Source organism: Delphinus delphis, chromosome 15 (assembly GCF_949987515.2).
Source record: "Delphinus delphis chromosome 15, mDelDel1.2, whole genome shotgun sequence".
Classification (NCBI taxonomy): domain Eukaryota; kingdom Metazoa; phylum Chordata; class Mammalia; order Artiodactyla; family Delphinidae; genus Delphinus; species Delphinus delphis.
In genome coordinates, this window is record NC_082697.1 from 66,016,637 (window position 1) to 66,028,418 (window position 11,782).

Consider the following 11,782-nt stretch of genomic DNA (forward strand, 5'->3'; position numbering starts at 1 on the left):
GGTAACCATGAAAGTTCAAGTTTCCAGCATCCTAAAAGGGCTTTACTTTAGAAGTGAAAAGACTCCAGATGAATTAAAAGGTTAGTCTGCCATAAGAAAACCAAAGTGGTGCTGGAAACATGTAAGAATGGTCTGAACTCTACCACTATGTTTGCACATCTTTCATTCTGACTCAAAATTATATTTATCTTTTTAAATGTATGGTCTTGAATGCTTATACTTCTATGGGGATTATACTACCACAGAGATAATTATTTGTATGATTGGGAAAGAATACTTCTTTATGTGGCTTTCATCTTTAAAAGCCCAACTATTCAGCTGCCCTCAAGAAATCTTAACCAAGACTCATTGATCCAATGGCAATTTCCCAAGAAGAGAAGGTATTAAACAACCTCACTCTAGGTTTGCAAATCCTAGTCTATAGACCAAAGGTAAATGTCACAACCCCTGCATATCCCCTTTCAGAATACCTCCACACTCATCAGCAATTATCTATAAATAATGACTAGCCTCTGCACCAAGGGAAATGGACTCTGTCAGAAACCTGACGTCTACCTTTAGTAAGGTGGGTCTTGTGAATTTGTGCAAAGGATGAATGTCATGCATGTCATGAAACAGATTTTAGTAAGAAAAGAGATTTTTAATCCTGCAAAATATAGCCCTGAGTACAGGCTTTTTCCCTTTTCCAATGTGCCAAATAACACAGGTCACTACTTCTCAGGAGAGAAGATAGTATGAATGACAAAACCAAAATTTCCAAAGTCTGAGAGTTTCTGGCTTGGAACATTAGATTCCACCTCAATCGCGAAACATCTTAGAGTTTCTCATCATGAAATCATGTCGAAACTTTGTATTAAATAAATGAAGGAAAAAAATGAAGGAGAAAAAAAATCTTGGGTTGCATCACTGTCCCCATTTTGTTCTTTTTTAACCTAATCTTGACTAGATAACACAGAAAGATAACAGACTTGGAACCATCTTTATAGCAATTTTTAAAAACTACAATTTGAAACATTCAACAGTTTATGACAAGGAGCTATACCAGATGCATGGCCCTTTACGTTGAGGTAACTACAGAACAAAATCACTTGCAGAACAGAGGCTAACAACCAAATGTAGATAATGAAAGATGACAGCGTTAATATACACAGAAAGTGTCAAGGGAACACAGGTAATTAAGGCTTAAAAAAAAAAAGAAAAGAAAAGAAAAACTCAAGGAACCATAGACTACATCTGAAAGCAGCTTCCTTGGCTCCTATTATGCAATCAAGATTTCATTCTTATTCTGGGTTTTTGCTTAAAAAGAAAGTACCTCCCACAAGTTTATTTCATTTCTACCACTGCTCATTTTACTTCTCAAGACCCCCAGTACAATGAGTTATGACCAAAACAACAAAAAGTGAAATGAAATTTTAAATAAACCTTGCCTCAGAGTTTATCTTCATTTTAGGGCACACATCACACTGCACCTTTAAAGTAGCTAACAGCAAGAAGTAACGTATAGATCATTAGAATGCGACAGAGTCTCGGCCTTCCAGAACCTAGAACACATGCACAGGCATGTGTTCAAGAGACAGGGATGGCCTTTTCTCCCTCCCCAACGAACAAATGGAACCCCTAACTCCTACAATGGGGAGTTCCAACAGCAAAGAGTGAAAGGAACTAAAGATCAATCCAGATTTCAAGGAAATTCCTAAAAGTGAAAGAGGAAGCAACATTATTCATTTTTTATTATTTAAGAAAAGCCACCCCCACTAATGTCTACGATAATTTAAACTCTACACAACCAACTTATAGGCATTTTCACCATGAATGCACAAATATAAATCTGTCAATTTGCTTGAGTTAGGCAAGTTTTTAAAGTCACTCAAATTTGGACCTGTCCTATTGTGTCCATCACCCCAAAGTCTTCATGAAGGTGCCACATCACTGCACTAGAATTAGAGTCTCAGAACTTATAAACTTCAGCCATTCCTACACAACCTTTATGATCTTACATATCCATTTACCATCCCAACTACTGCTCCCCTAAGATTTTTCTTAAAAGCTTAAAAAAAATCACATCCACTTTAAATATCACCCTAAGCGACATCATCCATGAAGTCATAGGTCTAATATGCTAGTTATGTTTTCATTAATACACATTAAAATATAGAATAAGCGAAAAGTATTCATCCAGCAAAAATCATCTCACGTACCATCAATAGTATAAAAAACACACCCTTGCATGCTCATTTCAGCAGCACATATACTAAGAATGTAACCAAAGCCACACTTCGGGAAAGTGATTTAGTCCCAAATCCTTTGTCGCAGCTAAGGAAACACTTAAAGAGGGGCTATAGCTTGCCCAAGGACACACAGAACTGGTGGCAGAGTCTAGACTAGAATCTAGTACTTAGTCCAATGGTGGTCCACTAGAATAGAATCTCCAGATGGGTAAGCTACAAGGAGAATTAGACCTGGCCTTCGGGGACTTCCCCAAAAAGTGAACCTCAAGCAGTTGGTAAGCCCTTTGCCAGTGGATCCGGGTTTTTCATTTTCTCCGAGAAGCAACTATAACATGATACTTGCCAGCTGACTCTCAAAGATTGTCTGGACCGACTGAAATAAATCTGTTGTTTCCTTCCCAAAGTCTCATGCGGTTTTGCCCAACTCATTGAACCTCAAGGCATACTGCCAATGATAAAAATGTCTCCTGGATCAGTTTCCCATTTTCTTTTTTTTTTTGCGGTACACGGGCCTCTCACTGTTGTGGCCTCTCCCGTTGCGGAGCACAGGCTCCGGACGCGCAGGCTCAGCGGCCATGGCTCACGGGCCCAGCCGCTCTGCTCCACAGCACGTGGGATCCTCCCGGACCGGGGCACGAACCCGCGTCCCCTGCATCGGCAGGCGGACTCTCAACCACTGCGCCACCAGGGAAGCCCAGTTTCCCATTTTTTGATCCAACAATATTCTAGCCACTGAGCCCCTGTCCCCGTTGCTAGATTCATGCATGCTCTATATGGTTTCAGGAGGAAGATTTTCCATCTCTGGGTTTTAGGCCAGCTTTGGAAACAGGCTGGAAGTTTCCATTACAGAGTTACTCCTGTATTTCCCAGATACCCAGAGCAGGTTTTATTTTCGAGTGATAGATAACTTGTGTCTACTGTGTGCCTAGCAATGTTTTATACACTGTCCCATACTTCCCATATAAGAGAAGGTAAAATGATATAGTTCCTGGCCCTTTGGGAGCTGCCAATCCCTGTCAGCTTAGCTATATATGCATGTAGCTAATAATAACTAATGTTATTAAATGTTTATCTATATGCCAGGCAATGTGCCATGTCCTGCAAATGTACTGTCTTACTGACTCCTCACAACTACTTACTGTTATTATCCTCTCTTAATACATGAAAGAAACAAGGCTTAGAGATGTTAAGTGGCTCATCCAAGGTCAAGTGGCAAGCCGATGGTAAAGTTCAAATGCAAACCCAGACTCCAGGCTGAAGCTCTTAACCAGCGCACTATGAACACCTGAATCTTTGAAGTCACACTGAAAGGAAACGTGATTTCTGTATATCTGATTTCCTATAAGTGAGCTCCTTTCTTGCATTAGGGAGCTGTAGAGGTAGTGCACCTGTTAAATTCAATATATAACACATTCTAGGAGTGCCATTTCATACTGATTGAGGGAAGAGTTTGCTCCTTGTAATCTGAAGCTATGCAATTTGCACTCTCTTGACACACCCCCCAAAAAAACCTCCATCAAATTAACAGTAAATGCATAGTTACTTATCATCTAAATCAACTTTAGGTAACCTTATTCCTACTTATGGGATGCAAAACTGGAGTATTAATGTGATGTAATACAAAATATATTTGGTCTTTGTCCCCAGTTCCTACCAGAGCTCCTAAAACCCTTGAAATTTCCTTACTGATAGGCTCCTTTGTTTTTCATAAGGAGCAGGGTTTGGACCACATCTGAGTTTATGCTAAGAGGTGACTCAGGGTGGGCCCTTTTGATAGTTTTAAGAGAGATGCTGGCCACACTAGAAAGACCAGGCACATGACTGGAACTTTCAGGCCCACCTCCAGCCCATAAGGAAGGGAAGGGTAGTTGAAGTTTCATCACCAAAGGCCAATGCTTTTATCAATTTTGCCTACACAAAGGAACCTCAACTGAAATTGAAACAAGGCTAGGGGAGCTTCAGGGTTGGTGAACACATTGATGTGCTGGGAGGCTGGCATGCTCAGAGGGGACACGGAAGCTCTGTGCCCCCAATTCAAATCTTGCCCTATACATCTCTTCCATTTGGCTGTTCCTGAGTTATAACCTTTATAATGTAACTGTATTCATAAATATCAATGTTTTATCAGCTCTATGAGTCATATGTTCTAGCAAATTATCGAACCTGGGGGAGGGTGGTCGTGGGAAATTTGTACTCTGCCAGGCAGAAGTGCAGGTAGGTAACTTGAGACCTGATACTTGGGGCTGGCACCTGAAGTGGGGCAATCTTGTGAGACTGAGTCATTAGCCTATGGGGTCTGCACAAACTCCAGGCAGTTTGTGTCAGAAGTGAATTGTTGGACACTCAGTGATGTCAGAGAATTGTTGCAGGAATGTCATAATTAACCTCAGAAAAAGAGGTCCACATTACAACCAACTTAACTGACGCTTACAAGCCACCTCCGTACTTGATCTAATCATTAAATCTATAGCTGTCACCAATTCAGAGTAGTGCTTGCTGTTTTCAGCACTAGAAGGAAATTTGGGCTTCTGTCAGATCCACAAGTACCTGGTAGAATAAAATTTCTTATAAATGTCTAAAGAATTAATTTGACCTGCTAAAGAGACCAGGGAATGTTGTAGAAATATGGAGTCAAAACCTATTTTCTTTAATCATTTTAGTTGTGATTTATTTCCCATTTATTATAGTCCCTATAAAAGAATCATGAATTACCTCAATAGTTTATATGTAACTGTTCCCTTTGGATAACAGACATTGTTAAATGACAATCACCACCACCTAGTATTATGTACTTTAACTCAAACTCTAACAGACCAAGGGACATTACATTCCCTCTTGTTTACCAACTTCTTGTTTGTCAAAAGCAAAAGTCAAAAGAGAGATCTCAAAAAAGTTAGGCCAGTACTCCATAAGCAGTCAATCATGACCAACTAGTCAATCTTGAAGATCAATCTGGTCAAACCAGATACTGCATCTCTGCACTCAACCCTCCCCATCAGGAATACACTTTCCAGTCAGGGGAGAGAGTACTGTGGTCAGGGTCCCAGTCAGGGCCAATGAATTACTCAACTCCATAGGTCCCCATCCCCCTCCCTGTGAATGGTGTTCCCTGGCACTGGGCAATCTTGTGGGCCTGCTCCTTCCTGACCCACTCTTCCCCCATCAAGTGCCATTGTCAGCAATTTCCACCCTTCCCCAGCTGGACCATCAATGGGCATTTCTCTTCACCCTGTACACACAGCCCACAATATCACCACCACCACCCTGCCCCGCAAAGGCCGGCTCCCTTACATGTTCTCCTCCCCACAATGGAACCCACCTATCTATATGTCTCTAGAAAGGTCTTTAGACTTTTCTCTTTCATAAAATGTTAGTAAACCCCCAAGCAAAATTCTCCTACCATAGACATCAGCTATAACCAACTGTTTTGAGTAAATGACTAGACAAGTGACTAGTTATTTCAAAGATAAACTAATTTACTAGGAGAAAAAGAACCACAGAAACATTCTTTAAAATGAACACAGAACATTCACTACACATCACTCCTCACTTTTGAATTACACTCACTTAGAATAAAGGAAATATCACTACAACTGGGGAAAATGCCTCCTTTGAGGACCTGGAACTTCTAGCATGTCCACAATCCTGCCACCTAGAACCCATGCTGCAGGGTCCCAGCACCCTCACTGCAGTGGTATTCCTCGCCTTCCCTTCCTATTTAAAGAGGAGCCACTAGGTAGTCATCAAGTAGATATAAAGTAAATGCTTAACTGAAAACAAATTTGCTTCACAGATTTTTTAGAAAAAAGAATATGGTGATTGTAGTTATTTCCACAGAGCCATTCTAAAGCTTTTCTGTCAGTGGGTATACCTGGATTTTCCTTTTCAGATTCCAGGGCAGGTCACTGGAAATGGGAATATTCAGGTCAGCACTTTTTTTTTTTTTTTTTTTTGGCGGTACGTGGGCCTCTCACTGTTGTGGCCTCTCCCGGTGCGGAGCACAGGCTCAGCAGCCATGGCTCACAGGCCCAGCTGCTCCGCGGCATGTGGGATCCTCCCGGATCGGGGCACGAACCCATGTCCCCTGCATCTGCAGGCGGACTCTCAACCACTGCGCCACCAGGGAAGCCCGAGGTCAGCATTTTGCACAGGCATTCTGGACAGCATGCCATTAGCTTATCTTAAGAACTTAGAGTGATAAAGCCTCCACTTCTGTTTGAAAGTACTATCATCACTTTCAGAAATATTCTGAGGAGGAAAGGCCAGCTACTTACTAGTACTATTACCATCAATAACTTCACATATGTTTCAAAACTGGTTATAAGGATTTTTCTCTGAAAGAACAGTAGTGTGTGACAAAATGTTTGAGTAAAGAGCCAGTAATATAAAAGACCAAACACCAAGGATTCAATTAAACTCAAACTCCATTGAGTGCCTACAATGTCATATTTGAGGCAATGTAGTAAATGAGAAAACAAAATTAGTGCAGAGAAAGTCCTATTCTAGTCCTGTAGCTGCCAGTACCTTGCTCTGTAACTTTAAGCAAGTTCACTAACCTTTCTAGATTTCCATTTACCTACTGCTTTTTGATCTGTTTTCAGCCTCAACACATTTTGACTGAAATCTTACGGGGAAACCCAATAGAACAGAATATCAAGGTACCTTCTGCAGAGTGAAGCATGGGGGGGGCAGTGAAGTAGAAGGAAGACAGTGAGATGAGGGGGCATATGCCAGAAATGATCCCTGAGAGGGCTCCGCATAGCCCCGTTTGAAAGACTATCATGCCAGATATTCTAAGGTTCTTTGAGGATCTTCTTCCTGCTTCTTCCTTAACTGGAGAAAGAATTAAATGCATTCAATATAGTAAATGCTATGACTTGAGTCTTATTCAGAATCAAAATTACAGGTCACACACCAACCCACTTTAGGCAAACACTGCAGAACCCAAACCCTTCATCAACCAACAAGAGCTAAAAGCTATAACCAAACCCTGCGGTCTTGATATGGTGGAAGCAATCTACTACTAAAATAAGGAAAGCAAGTTTTTCCAACACACTGTCCTAGACTGACCAGCAGAGATTAGGGCAAAAATGAGAAGTCCTACACTATGCAGTGATGCTATCCAAGATCCTTGATCAGTCATCATATATCTGGTCTGGATCTCCAGGCCTCAGTGACAGAATTATTTCCAGTCCCCAGGTCCTGAGGCTGAGCCCTCCAGCAGAGCAGGGAGAACAGGAACATGGATTATGCTTCCCAGCACTATGCAACCTAAGCTTCCACGATGCAATTCAGCCTGAAACCCACCAACACAGCACGGGTCAAAGGACACTCCTGAGCAAGGACAAGCCATCGGGAAGTCAGGAGTCGTCAACATGATGCCTACTTTTTCGTGTAATCAGGTTGGTATCAGGGCACTGGCCATAGATGGCTTACTTTGCTACAAGGGCTAATCACCACCTCAAGATTCCTGGACTGAGCTTCCCTACTCTGATGTATGGTATTTAAATAGTTTCATTTGCACACATCTTAAAGAAGAGGATTTGGCATTTCCCTCCTCCCATTTTCTCCTTTCTACATATCACAACTTCAAAGAATTAGAGTTTGAGCCACTTCCACTAAATTAATATGTTAAGTTCTTATTTGTAATCATTCACTAATCATTCACCTAGAAAAACAGATACAAGAACTAGTAAAACTAGATTTTAATTGAAAGACACTAACTCAATAAAACACCCTGGTCCATTGTGCAGAGAGCTTCAGAACACTGTTCCAACATTTAGGGAGAATTGATCCTGGTTCACTGGTATCAACATCTGTAAATAGACACAAAGAGGTAACTGTAAGTTATCAAGAACTGGGGAAATAGGAGTCACCACATAATTACCATTGTTTCAATCTGAGTTACCACATCTTCATCTTAAAACAACTGGCAGCCAGTGTACAATTAACTGTCCTTACTGTAAAGATATCAAAACAGTAGCAAAATCAGCTTAATTTTAAGTCATCTAATGCAATGCATAACACCCACAACTCCAAAAGTAAGTGGAATCAACTCTTCTTTAAGAAGAGTTTGTCCAAAAGCCCTGGGAGTTTGAGAAACAAATCCACTAGTACCCTAGATTAAAAGGCCAGTTCAGGGGACTTCCCTGGTGGCGCAGTGGTTAAGATGCCGTGCTCCCAATGCAGGGGGCCCGGGTTCAATTCCCTGATTAGGGAACTAGATCTCACATGTGTGTGACAACTAAGAGCTCGCATGCTGCAACGAAGGAGCCCGCGTGCCATAACAAAGGAGCCCACCTGGCGCAACCAAATAAATAGATGAATATTTTTTAAATAAATAAATAAAAGGCCAGTTCAGCTCTGAGAATCTAAATTCATTTAGATTTGTGGATTCTTTCCCCAAACACAATTAGTGGCCAACGTAGGAGTTGATGGCTTCTCCCTGTATTCAAGTCCCCTCCTGCCCATCCGCCCCTTTCACAAATTAGAAAAGAGCCACCAGCCTCCAAACTGGCTGATGAAATTTCAGCCTACAGGATACTTTCATATTTGAGTTATAATAACTATTAAAATGAAGATGAACAGTGGACAGCTTAATAACAGCATTTAAAATCCAGTATTAGGATACAGAGGTCAAAATTCTTCAACCTAGGCCAAAACCATATATATATTATATATATATTTTTTCAATTCTCAGTTTCTTAGAGTTACTCTGCAGTATAAAGGGTGGAGTCTATTGTTTGCCTGGTCCTAGCTGTTCACTTGCTTGCTAACTAAAAGACTTCCTATTTGCACTCAAGTTGGGATTCAGTAAGTCAGTACAGGCTCAACTCCATCCCCTTCATTACCCCAGGACTGCCCAGGAAACTATTCAAGTTATTTTTGATAATCTATCTACCCATGCTAGTAAACTACTAGAACCTAAAATAGGTGACAAGTCCAAAATTTCTGATTCATTTTTCCCAAACACTAAAAGGTTTTACTTAGCATTTCTGATACTAACTTTACTACAAATAGCCTCAGCAATATTTTAAGTCTCTCAACTGCCTGGCTCAAAGGGCCAATTCACTCAAAGAACACACTAGTCACTGTTGTGGTGTTCAAAAGAAGAAAACAGCATATTCTTTCTGTTGGCCCACTGTGTCATGGCTCAAGAGGGCCAAATCAAAAAGGAGTCCTGATTGGGCCTCTCAAGTGGACAATCTGGTCAAGGTGAGGCTGAAAAGCAGCTGACTGCTGGAGATGAATGGCCCCGACAGAAGGCAAAAGTAGGTTACATCACTTGGTTACATGCCAGCCCAAAGATGTCCACAGAGTGGGATTATGCCCACAATGGGCATTTATCTAATGTAATCCACTGAGTGTGGATTACATTGGATAAATGTAAACTTTTAGCACCAACCTACACCTCAGCTGAGTGCTATTAGTCATCAGGTGGATCAGACAAGAGTGGAAATATTGCAACATAAAACCCGCCTCCCTACAAAAAATAACTTCAAACTTAGATCCTAATGGTCATCTTTGTAGACCAACAGGGGCATATTATTATCACTTGCCCAACCTTCAGCCCCAAATTCACAGCTGGAAGCAAAGGAGCATTCATATACTAGAACACATTTGGGGTACTCATTATGCAATTTTTAAAAGTGTATAAGGCAAAATCCTGTAAGGAAAAAGGCAATCTCTCAGTTGAACATCCTGCTGAATTCTTAACACATGGCTTGAGATTCATCTGCCAGAAAAGACCCAGATGACCATTGCCTCCTCCTCTCCCACTCTCAGCAGGGTGACTTTTTTTTTCCTATGACAGTCCAAGAGTACCCTCAAAGTAGCGTGTGGTGAGACTCTAGGAAAGGCAACAGAATTAAAAAGGAACATGATTTTCTATTTCCTTCTCCTTCTTCCTCTTATTTTGCCTACCTATTCTGAGCCTGGCCTCCACCTCTCTGACCTAGACTCTTCTCACTCTCCTCTTTGCTCACTAGACTCTGCTATTACTGCCTCCCTACACCCCAGCCTCCTCCAGCTCCCCTTTTTCCCTACTCCCTGGAACTTGCCAAACTCACTCTAGCCCAGTTTCTGCACTAGCTAGTCCCTAAACCTGGAAGGCTCCTCCCATACCTTTGCATGGCTGGCTCCTTTTTATTTAAAGCTCAGCTTACGTGTCACCTCCTCAGAAAGGTCTAGACCGAATCTCATCCAGACACTTTCTATCACAACACTCTTATTTTCTTCAGCACTTATCGAAGTCCGATTTGCTTATTTATCTGTCCTCACCCCACAGTCCGAGGTAAGCTCCATGAGAGCGTGGACCTTACTGCTATGTTCACCTTTGTATGCCCACTGCCCGAAATACTGGCTAGCAATTAGTAGCCAGTCAATAAATGTTTGTTGAATGAATGAATGAATTTTGGACTTTTTATTCAATGATTCCCAATCAGCTAAGGTGAGAACAGCAGTCATTTTTTTCTTTTGTTGCGTTTCTGTGAAACATCTAAACATGCTGTTACTTGTACAATCAAAGCATTAAATATTCTGTTTTATCAGGCTTGAAAGCCCTGATGAGTAGGATGGAACCCGTTGTGATAATTCTTCTAGCAATATGCACATAAACTCAGTTACAGAGGAACAGGATTTACGGACACTTTCTATTCAAAGGATCCCTAAAATTTGGGCACCATTTCTTAAAGTTCTTTAGAAAACACAGTGCCAGACTCAACAGAGGATTTCCAAAGAAAATATCAACACCAAACTAGGAATCATTACACTTCACTCTGAAATCTCTACAACAGGCTAAAGTAGCACTACTTTTTTTTTTTTCCTTAAACCAACAGAACATCAACAAAGAGACCTTCTTTTCCGATCATTCTTTGCTTTCTTCAAATAATTTTTTTCTCAAATAATTTTTTCATAGCCGTTACTGGTTTGTATTCTTCCTTAAAACAAAACTAAGCAAATCACATTGTCTCGTTTAAGACCACCTATACACAAAGAATAAACTAAATAAATAAGATGGGAATCAGCACAAGCCAAATGTGTTCACTGAAGACTTGTGTGCCAGACACGCAAATGGAGAAGATAAAAGAGCTATTGTCCAATTGGAGAAACAAAAAAGTAATATGGGGTTTTATGTTCTCCAAAGTGCATCATGAAGTGTGGGTGGAGAGAAACACAGAAATCCAGAATTAGCCTAACATCAAATCACTTTGGAAAGAGTTGACAACATTTAAATTCCTCACACACAAAGTATTTAGAGCAAGAGACCTTGATTCCTAGGCTATGATGCCATTTAGGAATCCTTGCAAGGGCTTTGGAATTCCAGTATTCATAGAAGAAAACGCTCATCTTAATCGGGAGCGACCAGGCATTGAGAGGTACTCCCAAAGACACACAGCTTGTAACTGAAGTATTACAAAGCTTGCAGTTAAGATCTGGGATGGAGGTGGAACACCAAATTCAAAAGAGGTAACCAAGATACCAAGTGCAATAAAGAAAAAAAAAACAAACAACAGCAAAACCCACCACGATTACCACCTAGCCACGGAGAACTA

The 11,782-nt window shown here is 41.0% G+C and overlaps 2 protein-coding genes across 5 annotated transcripts in view; one reads left to right on the plus strand and one right to left on the minus strand.

The window, feature by feature from the left end:
- Window positions 1-11,782, plus strand: part of REXO5 (RNA exonuclease 5) — a 105,411-nt gene that overhangs the window by 72,867 nt on the left and 20,762 nt on the right. The window contains exon 19 of the transcript XR_009522146.1: window positions 2-80. The gene's annotated coding sequence lies outside the window, so the exon portion shown is untranslated. The remainder of the gene's footprint in view (window position 1; window positions 81-11,782) is intronic.
- The window catches only part of DCUN1D3 (defective in cullin neddylation 1 domain containing 3), a 35,959-nt gene that overhangs the window by 23,439 nt on the left and 738 nt on the right, over window positions 1-11,782 (minus strand). The window contains exon 2 of one of the 4 annotated variants that reach the window (XM_060031864.1): window positions 7,953-8,044. The exons of 2 other annotated variants lie outside the window; for them this stretch is intronic. The gene's annotated coding sequence lies outside the window, so the exon portion shown is untranslated. Of the gene's footprint in view, window positions 1-6,890; window positions 8,045-11,782 lie in introns of all 4 variants that reach the window. One more of the 4 variants, XM_060031865.1, reaches the window with a different exon arrangement.